Source organism: Peromyscus leucopus, chromosome 17 (genome assembly GCF_004664715.2).
Source record: "Peromyscus leucopus breed LL Stock chromosome 17, UCI_PerLeu_2.1, whole genome shotgun sequence".
NCBI lineage: Eukaryota > Metazoa > Chordata > Mammalia > Rodentia > Cricetidae > Peromyscus > Peromyscus leucopus.
The window spans coordinates 51,552,086-51,573,622 of record NC_051077.1 but is presented as its reverse complement, the minus strand read 5'-3'; the positions used below and the strand labels follow the sequence as shown (position 1 = coordinate 51,573,622).

The 21,537-nt window shown below is 39.0% G+C and overlaps 1 pseudogene; it reads right to left on the bottom strand.

Annotated features, from left to right (window-relative positions):
• LOC119089231 overlaps positions 1 to 21,537 on the bottom strand; it is a 58,487-nt pseudogene that overhangs the window by 18,427 nt on the left and 18,523 nt on the right.

Below are 21,537 nucleotides of genomic sequence, written 5' to 3'. Positions count from 1 at the left end.
CTCCACAGAACTATCTCTCCAGCCACCTTATTGATACATTTAATATGTAATTTAATATCAATAAAGTTAACACTTCTGTGACATTTTAGAATGTGGTGAGCAGAAAGCACAGTGATGAAAGTAAGCATGCACTTATAAAGGCTTCTTCTAATGATGAGACAGAGATGCTGGGGTCCTGGCCAGGAATAGGAGCTCCAAGCTCATCTGTTACATTACAAATCATTCTAGGGAGTAGTGAACTGAAAAATACTGCAAAGAAGTCAAAGCTGAACCTGACATAAACTTCTCTGGCTTGTTATGGTGTCTAGGTACATGAAATGTGTGAGGGTCAGGCAGGTACGCTGGTATACACCCAGAGTCTCTGAACTCAGAATGATGCAATGAGGCCTGAGTTTAGCGGTTAGAGTGGGTTTCAAAATAAATCTCAAAATTACAAATAACTAAATGAAAAAAATAATTGAAAAATATTTAATTATTTTGGCAGGAAAAAGAGTCAGATGTCAAAATATCTCATTGTCTTCAAATGCACATTTCCCTTTTCTCACTAAATAGTTCCCAAAAGTTCACTATTAACTAAATCAGGAAGCACTACAATCAACTTTCATGTTTATAATTCAGTACAGACTGAACTTATTTCATGGTTTTTGAGCTGGTGTATGTAAGGGTCAGACATGCTTTGAATCATCAAGGATAGAAAAATGAGAAAAATGGAAACATCTCAAGTCTTCTTATACTTTTAAGTGCTATGCATACACAGGGCTCCTTCACTTTGATCCTCTGGGTATGGCCCCAGATTTCTGGCAATGAGAGCAAACATAACTTAGCAAGCTCCCTGAGTCAAGGAGGAATCAAGTAGTTCCTTGGCTTGATGTCATAGATCTTGCCTGCTCTCAGAGCATTGTCTCTTCTGTGTATGTCTGGAGTCACGGTTCCAGAATCTACTGCTTATACACAGCTACTTGGCAAGTTCAATAGAGTAGACTAATCATGAGTGTGTTGGGCTAATTCTTGATTATCTGACATGTTATTAGTAATTCAACATATGGGAAATGTGAAATACTGAAGTTTTTGTTTTGTTTTGTTTTTTGCTAGGAAATGAAATCAATTTTATGGATGTGCTGAACAGAGAACAAAAATCCAACTCTTTCAGAAACTATTACATGCCAGTGGTGGACTGCCCACGTTGACCTGTTGTTACTTAGAATGGCATTTGTTTGGTGTGCATCCATGAAGTCATGTGTTTCACACATCACACTTTTACAACTATTATCACTTATTTTGTTATTATACAACACAGTGTGGTCAGAGGGGAAAACAATGGAATGGTTTGCAATGGCAAACCAAAGCGCATCTGACATACGGGAATGTTAACTCCTAAGAGATCTTCAACAATAATCTTTTTGACATATCCTTTAGCTTGTCAGACTTTTATCTACCATGCCTCTTATCCTCAGACTATCATGTTGAAGGAAACTATCATCCGTTTATCTCCAGGGAGGAATTTACTCCTGCATATCTACAAGGATGCTGAGTATGGATAATGCTAAAACTTTCTCTACCTTTAAGAGACATGCTCCAAGAAGGGCATGTTCCTTCTTCAAATTTATTCCTTCTCCAGAACCAAGCTTTGCTTTTAGGGTTCCATATGATATTTTGGCTGATGATCTAAAAATTCCCTTTCATTCTGGTCCCTTTTCATTGATAATAAAAAGCAAATAAGGAAATGAAGAAAAAAAGAGGCAGATCCTGTGTGGGATAAAGACAAGCATCTATCACTACAAATCCAGAATGCTGAAGCACTGGTGTGCACCTTCCTGTGAACCAGAGCAATATAAGAATGGAGGCAGAGCTACAACTGGGAGGAATGAAGTAGTTTGAATTTTTTTCCTTTTCTTTCTTGTAGATATATTCCTCCCTAAATCTATTTTACCCAATTTGAAAAACTGGTTTTGTTTGGATCCTTGGCAGTGAGTTAATAACTTTATATCACATTCCAGTGCCAAGCTTTTCAGTTAATGATGCTCTCTTCCTATACCCTTCTTTCCTGTGAATATCCTTCCCAAGTATGTCATTTTCAGTTGCTATTGAAATATTGCCCATTGAACAACCCAAACTCTATTCTTACTTTCTGTCTCTCCTGGAATCTTTTCCTAGCCCTAAAATTTGTTCTCTAGAAAGGTTTTTCTGATTACATTTTTTTTCTGAAGGAGATTTTCATATTCTTCTGTTCTGACTTCGTATCTTTCAACTTTCTGTGTAGAAAAATATAGTCAGAATCAAGAACACATGGGAAGTTAAATCCCTCTTCCACTGTTTCACTGTGAAAAGTAAAACCTACCATAAGTGCACTACAGAGAATTGTTTTTTAATTACCTTCAACAAGCCAACGGATTTGGGCCTTTGTTGAAACCAGGAATACTTTTTTTTTTTTAATGTGGTTCAAACTTTAGCAGCATTTTGTTTTTTAGGCACTGTTTTGAAAGCCTCTCACCTTTACTCATAATTTATCTAAACACTCATCAGTTTGGTATAATTGAATGAGAACACATGCCCCACAGAAATTATTTGGAGAAGCACAGATGCGGGACCATAAAATAAGACTCACAAGAATTGGAGTAGGCAGACAGACATCATCATAGGCACCCATGGGGGAATTTCCACAGAGGTGTCCCATGAATGTTACTGTGCAGTCTGAGAATTTGAACAATGTGTTCCTTGTATGGCACTGGTGTGATCCTGCACATATTTTCCTGGTTGGTACTAGAGCCCCTCCTAAACATCTGTTTTATACAAGATCTTTTGAGAGTGTTTTTTCAGAATCTAAGAAAGAAAAAAGGTCATTATATATGGCATTTGATATGACAATTTCTCACTTACCTTTACATGCAATTTTCATTTTATACCATTCCTTCTATATCACCATAAAGAGAGAAAAATGAATAATCAATAATATAAGATTTATGATATTGAAGGATTGGCCAATGACCCCCTTGTGTTAACCTAAGCTAGAGGCCAGATATGACTCAGATTATGTTCATTCAGTGTAATTCTCAGATACTGCTGTTTAAAACACAAGGCACTGCATCATAAAGTACTTGATATCTAATGGTTCATGACCCAAAATTCTAGGTTTCATCAATAAAATCTGGTGTTTGTTTCAAAAGCTATGCATATTGGTATCAGCATGAAGCAGTTTTATTAAACTCTCCCGAATCATCTTGTTCTAAGTGATGTTCTCAAATTCTAAAGGATTCTTTTGTGATTTCATCTTACAAATGTCAAAATGGCTAAGATCAATAACACAAGTGACAACTCATGCTGGTGAGGATGTGGAGCAAGGAGAACACTCCTCCATTGCTGGTAGGAGTGCAAACTAAGACAGCCAATATGGAAATCAATATGGTGGGTACTCAGAAAATTGAGAATTGATCTACCTCAAGACCCAGCTATACTTCTCTCAGGTATATACTCAAAGTACATCCTATCCTACCACAATGACTCAACTATGTTCATTCTGGCCTTATTCATAATAGCCAGAAGATGGAAATGAAGTAGATGTCACTTAACTAAAGAATGCATAAAGAAAATGTGGTATAGTTATACAATATAGTATTACTCAGCTGCTTTAAAAAATGACATGAAATTTATAAGTAAATGGGTGCAAGTAGAAAAAAATCATCCTGAGTGAGGTAACCCAGACCCCGAAAGACAAATATGGTATGTATTCATGGATAAATAGGTATTAACTGTTACATAAATGATAATCAAGCTATAATCCCCAGACCCAGAAGGTTATGTATAAAGGAGGACTATAGGAAAATGCATGCATCTCCCTGAAAAGGGGAAGCAGAATAGATTCTGCGTGTGGGTGGAACAGGAACAGGAGGGAGGGATCAGGCATGGTTAGAGGGAGAGAGTACATAGAATTAGGGGGCATTTGGGGACTAGTGTGGAAACCTAGTGCACTGACAACTTCCTAGAATCTATGAGGATGATTCTAGTAATGGAAGATAAGGAGTCTAAACTGACCATCTTCTGTAGAGACAGGTAGGGCTTCCAGTGATAGCACTGGGTTACATTTGGTTGAATTGTTGGCAAAAGAGGTCTGTCTCATGGAGACTCCTAAACAACCCATCCTGTTGCTAGGACAGAAGGCTGCTCTCTGAAAACTGACAGTGGAGACCCATTTCCGAAGACAACTTCCACACAGTTCACTGAATGTAGATTTATTGATAGTCTTTGGAGAACCTGCTCCAAGGCCACCTCCAGGGTATGCACAAAAAAAAAAAAATCCACAAATACATAGAGGACTGGACTTCTTTCTATTCGATGGGGAAAATAAACACACACACTTTCTGATGGTAACTTTCTCTTTTACTTCATCTTGAAAAAAAAAATCTTCTCTTAAAATCTTTCTGCTCGAGATCCATGGCCAGGCACCAGGCTGAGCTCCAGGAATCCAATCGATGAGAGAGGAGGGATTCTGTAGGCGGGGGACGTCAAGATCATGATGGGAAGACATGAAGAGATGACTGGCCACACTAGAGGAAGCCCATGAACTGTAGACTAGTGGCTGTGAAGCCCCCATGGGACTGGACTAGTCCCTCTGGATATGGAAGACAGTTATTAGGCTCAAACTGTTTGGGGGGAAACCCAGGCAGGGGGATCAGGATCCATCCCTGGTGCATGGGCAGGCTTTTGTTAATCTGGTGCCTGTGGTGTGACACCTTGTGCAGCCTTGGTGCAGTGGGAAGGGGCTTGGACCTGCCTAGGCTCCTCAGTGTGCCAGGCTCTGCTGACTCCCCATGGAAGACCTTGATTTGGGAGATGTGGGGATGTGGTGTGGCTTGGGAGAGAGGGCTGGGGATAGGAGGAGGGAGGAGGTGAGAACTGTGGGTGGTATGCAGAGTGAGTAGAAAATTTCTTTTTTTTTTTTTTTGGTTTTTTTTTTTTTTTTTTTTTTCGAGACAGGGTTTCTCTGTGTAGCTTTGCGCCTTTCCTGGAACTCACTTGGTAGCCCAGGCTGGCCTCGAACTCACAGAGATCCGCCTGGCTCTGCCTCCCGAGTGCTGGGATTAAAGGCGTGCACCACCACCGCCCGGCTAGAAAATTTCTTAATAAAGAAAAATGAAAAAAAAAATCTTTCCGCTCTCTCTCTCTTGTTCAGGTATATATCCTCTCTCCTCTACTCCTTCTGCACACCCATACCCACCCCCCAACACACACACACACACACACACACACACACACACACACACACACACTTCTACATAATTCACTCACTTTTTACTCACTTACTCTCTCACACTTCATCTTTCACACTTTTTTCTCTGCCTATTCAGCTATATCCCTCACTCAACACATACCCCACACTCACTCACTCACTCACTCACTCAACACATACCCCCACACACACACTCACTCACTCACTCAACACATACCCCCACACACACACTCACTCACTCACTCACTCACTCAACACATACCCCCACACACTCACTCACTCACTCACTCAACACATACCCCACACACACTCACTCACTCACTCACTCACTCAACACATACCCCACACACACTCACTCACTCACTGCACAGCTCTTTTTCACAGTTGCTTCACATCCTCGCTCCTTCACAGCAGCAGCTTTTTCACCCAGCTCTTTTTCACAGCTCCTCTACATATCTGTGCACACACACTCACACACATTCTCCTGCTCTCCTCTTCCAACAGCCCAACTCTGGACAATTATATGCTACACTTTCAGGGTTACAAAGCATTTCTTGAGTAAACAATCAGAGACAGAGCCAATCTGATACATGTAAGGAATCATATGGTTTCTCTCAGGCTAGGATGGTCACATTGACCAGCCAGTGAGCAACACTTGGCCATGCATGTAGCTCTTTTCTCAGACAGAAAATGACATTGAAATTCAGGACTTAACAATAACAAGTTAGCTCGCTGAATCTTGAGTGGTTAGAAGTACATGTAGGGAGAGAATTACTACAGGGGGTTATAGCTTAATATTGTCAGCCTGACTTTGGTTCAACAAACAGACACTTGGGAGTTTGCCCTTGTGTATTTTATTTGCAGGGGCAGCTTAGTCTGTTTTGGATTTTGCTCTGAAGTATACAATTAGCTGTTTGTGACTGAGAATGCTGTTAGTTTCCTGTGTCAATTAAGAAAAATATTCTGGTATTATTTCTATTCATACAGATTAAGCAGAAATCATCTTCCTGACCATCCACAACGATAAGTGTGCCCCAAAGATGGAATGTTTACACACAAGCAGTGGGAAAACACCCATAGCTGTTTTTAGGAAAGAAATGCAGTGGCACATGTGAAAAACTAGACAGAAAAAAACTGTTCATTTGCAGTCAGTAACTCTACAACTTTGCCAAGTGGGCTCCCCTACAGAGAATTATTCATCTGGTAGGTAGACTTGTTAAACTGTACAGTCGTTACTTGTTGTATACTCACAAAAAGCCATAGCTGCCAGCATCTCTCAGGACAGAGTGGTCAAAAGAGTGCAGACTTGGAGCCTTCACGAGTTCCTTCACTAGTTCTAGTCTCCTTAGAACAGGAAGGTACTCTACAGGCTACAAAAAGGGAAACCTGGACTGCATGAGAAGGTAAACATGAGGTTAAGAAACAGACTCATGGGCTGGAGAGATGGCTCAGTGGTTAAGAGCACTGACTGCTCTTCCAGAGGACCTGGGTTCAGTTCCTAGCACCCACATGGCAGCTCACAACTGTCTGTAATTCCAGCTCCAGGGGACCTAACGCCCATGGCAAAACACCAATGCACATAAAATAAAAATAAATAAAATTTTAAAAAAAGGAACAGGCTCATTTGTTTTGTTTAAATTTACATAATCACAATTATAATTTTACAAAACGTTACAGGCTGAGACAAGTGATTCATCTCTTTTCTTGTGATCAAATAACTCACCTTTTCATGCAGTGCAACTCATTGGTAGAAAACTCTCATACCATCCAAATAAAGCAATTTTCTACATTTTTACACTATACTATAATAGCGCATTTGCATCTCCTCTCTATGACAGCTGTTGCTACAAAAAACTTGATATTTATTTTTTCTTCTCCACCTACCAAATAAACAAATGTTAGAAAAACCCTTTGAAGGTGATTGTTTTAGCCGTTCATTTTCCATTGCAACCTGCAGTATAGAGATGGCTGAAGCTTTTTATCCATGTGACAAATAAGAGTGATTTAGAGGCTAAAATCAGATGAAAGAAGTGGGTTGACAATGCCTAAGCTGAAGTTACATGCTGCTTCATGACTGATACAGCACGAACTGTGAGAGTCCTTTATAAGTGAATAATCCTGTAACCACTGCTACAGTCTTCATTCATTTAGCACAGTGGCCTGCTGAGACACCAAGCTGGTCCTCAACAAGTAAACATCTAGGTTATTTTCATATTTAGGCCACCATGAATATAACTGTAATGAGCATGAAAATTCTGATACTTCTAAAAAATAATTTTAATCATATGGAAACTATACTGAGAAGATTGCTGGGATCCATAGCAATTCTGTCATTTTATGAGAACTCTATACATTGTAGACACACATAAACACATGGATATAATGAAAATGTCTAGACAACAGGGTTTACTGTGTTGTTTGTGATAATGGGGTTGGTGCTTGGAGGTAATATGTCCAAATGCATCAGAATACACACACTAAATATGTGCAATTTTATATCAACTATAAGAATGCAACATGGTTTTAACTAATTTTAGTTGATTGATATCTATGGTAAATCCCAACCTACTGCTATCAGAGTTTATTTTGCATGCTAATATACAATCCCATGTCACATTCACATTCATTGTTCAATTCTTGAGCATGTTTTATTTCCACTCTTTTTGTTTTCTCAATTAAATCATACTTAGTAGGATATCTTTTATGTGAACATTAAAATGAATTCTGTGTCACTACAATATACCATAGTGCTCTCTCTATGGCTTTGTACATTATTTCATATCAGTTTCAGTTTCACACACTTACTGTAGTTTGATAAATGAATTACTTTGTAGAACAATCTCTTTTACACTTTTATACCACTGTAAGCAATGCCATTAAAATGATGTATTTAAAAACAAAAGATGTTGGATATGTTCAATTTGCATCATAATTCAATACAATTCAAAGAAAATTCCCAACACTTAATAACATGAAAACTTGATTCCAAAGCTATATGCCATGTGGAAAAACTCAGAATTCTCAATAAGATTATGAAGAAATAGTACATACATTGACACAATGTGACTTCTGTGCTCACCACAAAGCTATAACAAACAAAAAATGTATATACTATTGTAGGTTGACTTTTCTTTCCCACCACCCAGTTCCCAAATAACTGACATGGAGACTAAATATTAATTATAAATGCTTGGTCAACAACTCAGGCTTGTTTCTAACTAACTCTTACAACTTAAACTAATGCATTTATGTTAATCTACATTCTGCCACATGGTGTCACCTCTCTTTCATCCTGCACCTGCTCTTTCCTTTCTGTGTCTCGTTGGTGACTCCTCTGACTCCAGCCTTCTTCCCAAAGTCCTTAGCATGGTTCCTCTGCCTAACCTTGTCCTATCCAGCTATTGGCCAGTTAGCTTCATTATTAACCCACTCACTGTGACATATAGTCACACAGTATAAAGAAATATTCCACATTTCCCCCTGTTTGTCTAATTAAAAAGGAAGGTTTTAACTTTAACAGTAAAATTATATACAACAAAACAGTTATTAAGTAAGAATTACAGTTACAATATCTAGCCCATTTTATGTGGTAAATTTAAAGAAAATATTCTATTATTTATCTTATCTTTATGAGTCTAAAGTTTTATACCTGATTTACATTTTGTCATAACTAAGGAAAAATTTAACTATGACTATCTAGTCTTCAACTTCATCAAAGACCCCAGAAAGGTGAAATGTTACTTAACGACAGGAACATCTGGCTGCCTAGACAGTCACCCTAGGTTCTTCTGTAATATTGGGGCATCCAACGTTGGCCTACAGGCCTGGTATATCTGACAGACATTTCTGAGAGGCAGGGAATTTTGAAAGAATATTTTGTCTTGGCAAAGTTTGGCAGTGCTTTTTTGTGTCCTGCTGGTTCAGTCTGGACAGTATATTGTCAGCAATTGAGGCAAGAGCAGTTTCTTTGCCCAAATGGCTAGATTTTGCCATAAGGAAAGCAAATTTCATATGGATTTTCTTCAATGTCCATTATCTTCTCTGAAGCAAATTGATGCTTTCAGGAGCAGAGATGTCTTTCAAGAAAAGTCTTACATTATTAAAACATTTTAAATGCCAGATTCCATAGGTCTTTGAAGTGTTTGAAGACCATCTATCTATCAAAATATATCTGTTTAACCTTGAAAACATACCTAATATGACTATAAGTTTGATTATAGATGACTAACTACTAACCTGTATTTTTTAATTATATATTACATTTTTAAATGAGTTGTAAAAGCACAATATCCTAAACAAGTGTAGAAACATACATATAGTATAGCAAAAATAACTTTAAATTTGTATTAATAAACCAAAATCCATACCAATGTAAAATATTTAAGAATAGTAGTTGCTTTTTTAGTTTAAAAGTAGATTCAATAATCTACCCTCTTATCTTATCATTTCTATATCCCCCTTTTTTCTTTTCAGAACAAGATTCCTGAATCTAATCTCCTTTGTTCAGTTTTTCCCTGACCATTACCAACAACAACTTGTAACCAACCCCCCTTAAATGATAATAAACAGCCATAACCCATCTTTTGGGAATGCAGGCGTCATTTTCTAGACTACTTCCTATTGTTTGTGGGCACTGGTATTTTGGGGGGAACCTTGAGAAAATCCGGATAACTGCTAGATCTTGGCTGGAATAGTTTGTGAGGCTGAATCATCTCAGCCAGCAGTCTTGAAGCTGTTTTGGATGCAGAACTCTGAGGAGACTATAACAAAGGCATTCTGAGATGGTGAATCACCTGGGGCATCCATTTTCATTGGATCCCTTGTTCTGAAAATACATAAACTTTTCAAGATAACATACAAGTGTGGAATATGTGGTGTGTACAAGTCAGTTAAAGATGATTTTTTTTGTTTCATGTTTAAGTAGGTAAAATATGTTACATGTTTTGTAGGTTTTTTAGGTTTATGTCTTTATGTCTGTAGTTAGGATTTTCAGGGGTTCTTCCTTGATCAAACATGATCATCTTTAACATAGAATAAATCTACAGCCTCTCATTTCCTATGAGAAAAAAAGCATACCCCAAAGCAACACCTTGGTTTTTGATCACATGAGATGAATCTTAAACTGCCATTTCAGTTGCCAGCATGGTTCAGCTTAGTACATGGCATTGGCAGCTAGATCCTCCCACCTTTAGTTCCCTGAGAGCTTAGCTTCATAGCAGAGGTATAGGCAGGAGCCATGTTTACCACCTCAGCTCTTGGAAGTTGTTGGGTCCATGCTGCCACTTAGTAATGTGCCAACTACTGCTCACGAACCCTATTAAGTTGTGTGGTAGCAGGGCCTCCTATAAGAGCTGTGCTTGCTAGCAGCCAAGAAAGCCACCTCATAAAGGAGCCATGCCTCTGTCTGTCGTTAGTATCGAGTATTAGTACCCAAGAAAAGCCAGTTGTCAGGAAGCCTCATTTGGCTCCATTTTTCTGTACATGAATCTTTTTTTTAAGCTTTGTTAGGTCTTATGTGGAAATTCTGGCCCCACATTGAAATGCCACATGTAGGCAGACTTGTCTTTCCCACCCCCCAGTTCCCAAATAACTGACATGGAGACTTAATATTAATTATAAAATCTTGGCCAATAGCTCAGGCTTGTTACTAGCCATTTACATTAATCTACATTCTGCCACATGGTGTTACCTCTCTCTCATATTGCACCTCCTGTTTCCTTTTCATGTCTTGCTTGCAGCTCCTCTGGACACTGCCCTTCTTCTTCCCAGTGTCCTTAGTCTGATTTTCCCATCCAATCTTATTCTCTCAAGCTATTGGCCACTCAGCTTCTTCACTAACCCAATTACAGCAACATATATTCACACAGTATAAAGGAATATTCCCACACACTATTTGTGAAAGAATAAAGGGATGAAGAGAAAAATCCAAGAACACAAGCACAAAAATATACCCAAGTTTTCCTCAAAAGACCTAAGGAAACTCGGCCAGAAAAAAAAAAAAAAAAAGTGCACTTGACCCATGTTACCTACAAATGTGGATATAGAGAAATTACATACTTTACAAAAATGACTTAAAGTAGCCACGAACCTGTTATATTTCTGATTTTCCAGCTACTACTGATCTCTCTTCCAAACAGAGAGGCCCCATGCTCAAGAGCTATCTCTGAAAATGGAGGTCATCAGAAAGGTCGTCTATGGCTCTTTAGCCCCTCCGTCATGCTCCCTTGTGGTTTCAGGCAAACCCAGCCCCACTGATGCCCACACATAAAACAACGTTGAAGAATAATTTAATGTCTGCTTCTGGTCACATGGTTTATGGCACAAGATGTGGAATCTGCCCTATCCACCTGTTGAAACCCATACACACCTGAAAAGCCTCTGTAGTTCAGAAATTCCCTTTGTCCCCTGGAATTGAATTTCCCTGAATCATGCCATTGAAGCTGATGGTAGAGGAAAATTAAAAGCATTCTAGTCAAGTATTGCTGAAGGATGATCCCCATCACCTTCTGTTTCTAAACCATTTGCAAAATTTATCACACAACCTGAATGTGGAATCCAATGTTCAGAACTTTTAGAAACCCGACCTTCAGTTTTCCAATCTATCTTCCCACTGCACACCAACACAATGTCTGTGTGTGCACACTGGACAGTGATATTACATGCACCACAGCTTTCTCCATCCAGGGCTGCAGTTTCTCCCTCTCCAGTCAACCACACTCAGGGAGACTAAGAGGTCAAGGGCCACTGCACAGGTCACCACACAGGCCAACAGAGCCATAGTCTGGCTCATGGCCCATCCCAATCCCAGCATCTTGGACTCTGATAACTCAGCCAACCTGATGCTCCTGCTCTGGGGACAGTGGCCCCATACTCACCATAACATGACTTCTGGTCTTCCTCACAGCTCCCTACAGCTGCATCAGAGGAAATTCCTGGAAGGGACCCACAAGCTAACACCCACTCATATGCTCTCCTTCCCAGAGTTCTTCATTACCTTGGGCCACCCACTTGGACCTCAGGAGTACAGCAGCTCCCCCACTGGGTGAAAAGATATAAAATGACTCAGCACAGGCCTTCTCAGTTCTGCCCTTCTACTCATGGCCAGACAGGGCCATAGTCTGGAGAATTTATATTTTAGTAGAAATTCTTTCAGACTCCCAGAGCACTTCCTGTTCCTCTTCTAAAGTACAGGGTCCTTTTTGTGCACATTCCATTACACACACAATGTTGGGGGTAGCCAACCCTTTGCTTCATAGCAGAAAGATCCTGCAGCCAAACATAGGTCACTTTCAAATAATAGCTGTTGTTACTGTTGAACTGCTGTTAAAGCAAAAAAGTACGTGGATTAGAAAACTATGAGAAGTCTGTGGGAGGGCTTGGAGGCAGGACAGAGATAGTAGAGATTATGTAATTTTAGTCCCAAAACATTTTTAAAAGGTTAAACAGGCCATGTGCTCCAGAGACTAGGGACTTGTATTGGAGAACATCAGAAATTACTCATGTCTTTTCTCTCGGACTGTACCTATTAAACCTGGAAAATACACTGCTGTAAGGCAGGGCCCTGTCATTTTATCCTGTTTTTCTATTTTGGTGGAACTAGCATAACTACAGTAATTTAACTTCACAATAAGTTCAGGTCTTTATCTGTAGGAAGCAAAAAGCCTCATATACATAGATAAGCACTGGAGAAGCCAGAAAAGTTAAACATGCATAGCTGCTCTTCCTGGAACTTTAGGAATGATGTCATTTTACAACCTGGTGATCCTTTGTTGTCTGAAGAGACAGGCTCTGCCCTTATCTTCTGGAAGTTATGTTTTTACTTACCCATGACCTTTTCCCCTAAATCTTGAGCACTGCTTTTAGACCATAAAACCTACTCTTATGAGTGAGGTAACTTGTGCAGCCTAAGTGACTTCTATGTTATCTTAGGGCCAGGCCAATCCTAACACCCACAGACATTATGTTTGCCTCAGTCAAGTTTCCTAGACCCTAATTCTTGGACACTATCTCAGAATCAACAATACTTATTCTTATGACAGAAGCCAGATGTACCTTTTAAGGAATATCTGTGTAAACATGTCTTAAATTGTTGTGCACTAGAGAGTGAGTTGTTATTTGAATACATTTTTTAAAATTGTGCTGTGCTTAAATATAGCTAAAGTAAAATGATCTGGGTCAGACTCTAGAAGTCCTTCCTGGTCCAGCTCTGGTTACAATAGAATTGGGCTGAGCCAAGCTGCATTTTTTTCTCTTCATAACTCATTTTTATTCCCTGCCTGCTAGAAAGGCTGTAGGGAAATCACACTTATCCACATTCTTTATGGCCTGGTCTGTGGGTACAAGAAATAGTCATTCAGGACATTTATTGATCACCTATAATTGATTGCCTCACTATTCATTGCTAATGTCAACTACTCTCAAAGCAGGAAAGCATTCACCTTCCACCTTGCCCCTCCCTTTCTGTGCTGTGACTACACCTACATAAAAGTTGGTCAGTAAACTCAATTCTTATACTGTTCCCTCTTCATTTGTAAGGTTCCAATAAAATTCAAAGGGATTGGATGACACTCATTAACTGATGTATTTTTCCTTCTCACTGACAAGTCAAGGCCCAGGCTGAAAGGAGGAGCAGGACTGTCTTGCCATCACCAGTGAGCAGAGACAGGATTAGGTGTTCAAACAATTCTCAATTACACAGAATGAAGCAAGCCTGAGCTTTAAGAGGCACTGCTCTATACAAAAATAATCAACAGCATTTGAGAAAAATGGAAAGAAATTCTTAATGACTGGGAAGCATTGGAGAATAAAAACAAAAAACAGATTAGAACAGAGATGACTTTCAAAAAAATCATATTTTACAAAGGAAACTAGATCCTGTGCCCCTCCCCTAAGCCACTGGAGCTCCAGGGACCGGCTAGCTACTCCTTCCCCTTCTCCCTTGCCAAGAAAACAGCCCCCTGCAACACCAGCGAAAACTGGAGTCACAAGCCCATCCTGCACTAATTAGGAACAGAATCCATCAAGATAGATTGGACCAAGAGCACCGATTAGAGCAAGAGCTCCCATTAGACCAAGAGTATCAATCAGACCAAAGAGGCTCCCTCAGACAGACAGCACGTGCATGGAGTGGAAGAAAAGATGGGTAGATGCAAAAATACAGTCAACAACATAAAGACCAATACGGCACCAACAGAACCTAGTGGTGCTACATCAGCAAGACATGAACACCCCAAAGCAGAAGAAGCAGAAGAAATGGACCTTAAAATGACTTTAGAAAGATGATAGAGGCCTTTAAAGAGGAAATGAAAACTACCCTTAAAGAACTCAAAGAAAACACAAACAAAAAATTGGAAGAAATCAATAAATCCCTTAAAGAAAGCCAAGAAACAGCAATTAAACAGGTAAATGAAAAAGTCCAACATTTGAAAACTGAAATACAGGCAATAAAGAAGACACAAAGTGAACGAAGGCTGGAAATGGAATATCTGAATAAACAAACAGGAAACACAGGTGCAAGCATAACCAACAGAATGCAAGAGATGAAAGAGAGAATCTCTGGCACAGAAGATAGAATAGAGAAAACAGATTCATCAGTCAAAGAAAACACTAAAGCCAAAAAAGTCATAACACAAAACATCCAGGAAATTTAGGACACCATGAAAAGACCAAACCTAAGAATAATGGGGATAAAATGAGAAGAATACCAACTCAAAGGTACAGAATATATATTCCAAGAAAGTCATAGAAGAAAACTTTCCCAACTTAAAGAAGGAAATGCCTATGAAGATAAAAGAAGCTTACAGAACACCAAATAGACTGGATTAAAAAAAAAAAAAAGACCCCTTGCCACATAATAATCAAACCACTAAACATACAGAATAAAGAAAAAATATTATGAACTGCAAAGGAAAAAGGCCAAGTAACATATAAAGGCAGACCCATCAGAATAACACCTGACTTATCAATGGAGACTCTGAAAGCCAGAAGGTCCTGGACAGATGTTATACAGACACTAAGATACCATGGATGTCAACCCAGACTATTATATCCAGCAAAACTCTCAATTGTCATAGATGGAGTAAACAAAACATTCCATGATAAAACTAGATTTAAACAATACCTATCCATAAATGCAGCCCTACAGAAAGCACTAGAAGGAAAAATCCAACCTAAGGAAGTTAGATACACCCATGAAAATACAGGCAATAGATAATCACACAACAACAAATACCAAAAAAGAGAAACACACACTACCAACAAAAAATAACAGGAATTAACAATCACTGGTCATTAACATCCATTACTATCAATGGTCTTAATTTGCCTATAGAAAGACACTAGTAGCGGGAGATTTCAACACCCGACTCTCATCATTAGATAGATCAGCCAGACTGAAACTTAACAGAGAAATAAGGGACTTAACTGATGTTATGACTCAAATGGACTTAATAAATATCTACAAAACATTTTACCCTAACACAAAAAAATATACCTTCTTCTCAACACCCCATGGAACCTTCTTTAAAATTGACCACATGCTCAGTCACAAAGCAAATCTCAACATATACAAAAAAAAAAATAGAATAACCTCCTGTATTTTATCAGACCACCATGGCTTAAAGTTAGATTTTAACAACAACAAAATTTACCGAAAGCCTACAATCTCATGGAAACTGAACAATGTCCAAATGAATCACCAATGGGTCAAGGAAGAAATAAAGAAAGAAATTAAAGATTTCCTAGAATTCAATGAAAATGAAAGTACAACATACCCAAACTTATGGGACACTACGAAAGCAGTGGAAAATTCATAGCACTAAATGCCCACATAAAGAAGTTGGAGAAATCTCACACTAGTGACTTAACAGCACACCTGAAAGCTCTAGAACAAGAAGAAGCAAACTAACCCAGGAGGAATAGATGCCAGGAAATAATCAAATTGAGAGCTGAAATCAATGAAATAGAAACAAAGAGAACAATACAAAGAATCAATAAAACAAAGAGTTGGTTCTTTGAGAAAAATCAACAAGCTAGACAAGCCCTTATCCAAATTAACCAAAAAGCAGAGAGAAAGCATCCAAATCAACAAAATCAGAAATGAAAAAGGAGACATAACAACAGACAATGAGGAAATTCAGAGAATCTTCAGGTCATACTTCAAAAACCTGTACATTACAAAATTGGAAAATGTGAAAGAAATGGACAATTTTCTGGATAGGTACCACATACCAAAGTTAAATCAAGACCAGATAAACTATTTAAATAGTCCAACAACCCCTAAGGCAATAGAAACAGTCATTAAAAGTCTCCCAACTAAAATAAGTCCAGAACCAGATGGTTTCAGCACAGAATTCTATCAGAATTTCAAAGAAGAATTCCAATACTCTTCAAATCATTCCACACAATAGAAACAGAAGAAACATTACCAAACTCTTTTTATGAGGCTACAGTCACCCTGACACCCAAATCACCCAAAGATGCAACAAAGAAAGAGAATCACAGACCAATCTCCCTCATGAACACTGATGCAAAAATACTCAATAAAATATTGGCAAACCAAATCCAAGAACACATAAAAAATTTATCTACCATGATCAAGTAGGCTTCATCCCAGGGATGCAAGGATGGTTCAACATACAAAAATCTGTCAATGTAATACACCATGTAAACAAATTGAAAGAAAAAAACCACATGATCATCTCATTAGATGCTGTAAAAAAACCTTTGACAAAATCCAACACCCCATCATGATAAAGATCCTAGAGAAATCAAGGGATACAAAGAACATTTCTAAACTTAATAAAGGCAATTTACAGCAAACCAACAGCCAACATCAAATTAAATGGAGAAAAACTCAAAGTGATTCAAATAAAATCAGGAACAAGACAAGACTGTCCATTATCTCCATATTTATTCAATATAGTACTTGAAGTTCTAGCTAGAGCAATAAAACAACAAAAAGAGATCAAAGAGATTGGAAAGGAAGAAGTCAGACTTTCACTATTTGCAGACAATATGATAATGTACATATGTGACCCCAAAAACTCTACCAGGAAAATTTTACAGCTGATAAACTCCTTTAGGAATGTGGCAGGGTACAAGATTAACTCAAAAAAATCAATAGCCCTCCTATATACAAATGATAAATTGGCTGAGAAAGAAATCAGAGAAACATCACCCTTTACAATAGCCACAAATAATATAAAATACCTTGGGGTAACTCTAACTAAGCAAGTGAAGGACCTGTATGACAAGAACTTTATGTCTCTGAAGAAAGAAACTGAAGAAGATATCAGAAAATGGAAAGATCTTCCATGCTCATGGATAGGTAGGATTAACATAGTAAAAATGGCAATCTTACCAAAAGCAATCTACAGACTCAATGCAATCCCCATCAAAATCCCAACACAATTCTTCACAGTCCTGAAAAAAAAATATTCAATTGCATATGGAAAAACAAAAAACCCAGGGTAGCTAAAGAAATCTTGTACAATAAAGCAAGTTCTGGAGGCATCAAGATCCCTGATTTCAAGCTCTACAATAAGCTACAGTAATAAAAACAGGTTGGTACTGGCAAAAAAAAAAAAATGACATGTGGACCAATAGAATTGAATTGAAGACACTGACATTAATCCGCACACGTATGAACACCTAATTTTTGACAAAGAAGCCAAAACTGTACAATGCGAAAAAGAAAGCATCTTCAACAAATGGTGCTGGCATAACCGGATGTCAACATGTAGAAGACTGCAAATAGACCCATATCTGTCACCATGCACAAAACTTAACTCCAAGTGGATCAAAGACCTCAACATAAATCCAGTTACTCTGAACCTGATAGAAGGGAAAGTAGGACATAGTCTTGAATGCATTGGCACTGGAGATCACTTCCTAAATATAACACCATTAGCACAGACACTGAGAGCAACAATTAATAAATGGGACCTCATGAAACTGAGAGCTTTTATAGGGCAAAGGACACAGTCAATAAGAGAAAAGGACAGCCTACAGAATGGAAAAAGATCTTCACCAACCCCACATCTGACAGAGGACTGATATCCAGAATATATAAAGAACTCAAGAAACTAGACATCAAAATACCTAACAGTCCAAATAAAAAATGGGCTATAGAGATAAACAGAGAATTCTCAACAGAAGAATCTCAAATGGCCAAAAGACATTTAAGGGATTGCTCAACATCCTTAGTCATCAGGAAAATGCAAATCAAAATGACTCTGAGATACCATCTTATACCTGTCAGAATGGCTAAGATCAAAAACACTGAAGACAGCTTATATTGGAGAGGATGTGGAGCAAGGGGAACCCTCTTCCACTGTTGGTGGGAATGCAAACTTGTACAATCACTCTGGAAATCAGAATGGTGGTTTCTTAGAAAACTGGGAATCAATCTTCCTCAAGACCCAGCTATACCACTCTTGGGCATATACCCAAGGAATGCTCAATCATACCATAAGGCCACATGCTCAACTATGTTCACAGCAGCATTATTTGTAATAGCCAGAACCTGGGAACAACCTAGATGCCCCTCAACTGAAGAATGGATAAACAAAATGTAGTACCTATACACAATGGAGTACTACTCAGCAGAGAAAAACAATGGCATCATGAGGTTTTCAGGCAAATGGATGGAACTAGAAAATATCATCCTGAGTGAGGTAACCCAGACTCTGAAGGATAAACATGGTATGTACGCACTCATAAATGGATACTAGATCTAAAGCAAAGGATGATCAGACTGCAACACATAACTCCAAGAAGGCTAGCTAGTAAGGAGGACCCTAGGAAGGACATATGGATTGCTGAGTGATGGAGAAATTGATGAGACCTACATGAGCAAACTGGGTGAGAGAGTGCAAGGAATGGGGGATAACTTAGGGGAGTGGGAGGTTCAAGCTGGAATGGGAAAAGAGTGGGAGAGCAAGTAAAGAGATATCATAATAAATGAAGACACCATGGGAATAGGGAGAAGCAGAATGCTATGGAGGTTCCCAGGAATCCACAAGGATGACTCTACCATAGTCTACTGGCAATCGTCAAGAGGTTACCTGAGCTGGCCTACTCTGGTGATCAGATGGCTGAATATCCCAATTGTCATCATAGAACCCTCATTCAGTGACTGATGGGAGCAGATGCAGAGAACCATGGCCGGATCCCACTCAGAGCTCCAGGAGTCTAATCAATGAGAGAGAGGAGGGATTCTATGAGCAAGGGATAGTGAGACCATGATTGAAAAAAGTAGAGACAACTAGTCAAACTAGTGAAAATGCATGAATTGTTGACCAATAGCTGAGGAGCCCCCATGATACTGGACTGGGCCCTCTGCATAAGCAAGGCAGTTGTTTAGCTTGAAGTGGATAGGGGGACTTCAGGCAGTGGGATTAGGACCTGTCCCGAGTGCATAAGCCAGCTTTTGGGAGCCTAGTGCCAATGATGAGACACTTTGCACAGCCTTGGTGCAGTTAGGAGGGGCTTGGACCTGCCTCAACTGAATGTACCAGGCTCTGTTGACTCCCCATGGGACATCTTGCCTTGGAGGAGGTGGAAATGGGGGGTTTATTGGGGGTAAGGCCAGGTGGTGGGAGGAGGGAGAACAGGGGAATCTGTGGTTAGTATGTAAAATAAATAGAAAATCTCTTGATTAAAAAAAAGAAAACTAATAATTACCTTTTTAAAAAGATAAATATAATTGAAAAAAGCACACAGCTATACAGACTTTTAAAAAGAGAAGGCCATTCCCTGGTAGAGGGAATGGCATTAATGAGATATTGTATGACCTTGCATCTATGTGCAATGTTAGCTGCTGAGATTTGACACACACAGATTTAACCAATGGCCTCCATCTTTTGAATTGACTTAACTGTGCCAACCCTGATGGCAAAGGAGCTATGTCAAACATGTGCATAGGAGAGTTCTCTAATTGGAAATTCAATTATTCATTGGCTCAAGCTAACCTTCCCAAATTGTACAACAATCTGCTCTGCCTTCAATTATATGACATGAATTAATACATAATGGAATGTGGTGATATTGTGTTCCCCAATATATTGGGGAACTAATAAACTTATCTGGGATCAGAAAACAGAACAGCCACTAGATATAAAGGCCAGAAAATAGCAGCACACACATCTTTAATTCTAGCATTCTGAAGGCAGAGATCCATCTGGATCTCTGTGAGTTCAAAGTCACACTGGAAACAGCCAGGCATGGTGGTGATACATGCCTTTAATCCCAGGAAGAGACGGCAGGAAACAGAAAGGCATATAAGGCATGAAAACCAGGAACTAGAGCTGGTTAAGCTTTTAGACTTTTAGCAGCAGTTCAGCTGAGATTCATTCTGGATGAGGATTCAGAGGCTTCCAGTTTGAGGAAACAGAATTGGCTGAGAAGCTAGCCAGGTGAGGTTAGCTGTGGCCTATTCTGTTTTTCTGATCTTTCAGCATTCACCCCAATACCTGCCTCTGGATTTGTTTTTATTAATAAGACCTTTTAAGATTCGTGTTACACTGGAAAATTACAAACCACTCCCCCTGCCACAATCATGTCCTTTTTCATAATGGTGACTCCAACAAATGATTATCTACCCTGTTTCTTCCTGGGGTAATACACAAGAAACTATTCCTCCTATTCTGGTCTAAAGGCAGAAGCTATGTCCCACATGCAAATCGTTTTCTTGTTACTGCAATGGACAGTTGACTACATAACTCAAATGGGTAATTTTGAAACTCAGTGATGGTTGAGCCCTTTTAGTTGGTTTGATCAAGAGGACAGCAGGGTCACTACCCCGTGGAACAACATAGTGAGATCAAGGTTACTTGAGTCAACATAGGAGAACTTGTCTCAGAAACATTTTTTTTCTAAAAGGTTGGAGGTACAGCTGTTCTAGACTTATTATGCCTTTCCAGAGAGGAATCACCCCAAATCCTTAAAAGGCTAATAAACAAAAATCTTTGTAATAACAGTATGCATCCAGCTCTGGGTAATGCTAAAGGAGGAGCCAGCCTAGTACAGATTTTGCATTCCACACATGCTTTCATCCTTGAATCTATTTTAGGTTCAGGTCCCAGGTTACTTTGAACAGGTTAAATAAGTACTGCAAGTCTGTCCACTTAGGCAGATGGAGATTTACATGGCAAATCCATCTTTTAGATTATATGACCTAAAATATACATTGAAAAGATGTATCAATGTCACAATTCTCACACATACAAAGGACAGAGAACACAAATACTGAAATCACCAAGGAAAAGTCCCCTATCAGCACTGTGGATGCTACTCTCAGATGAGCAGTCCTG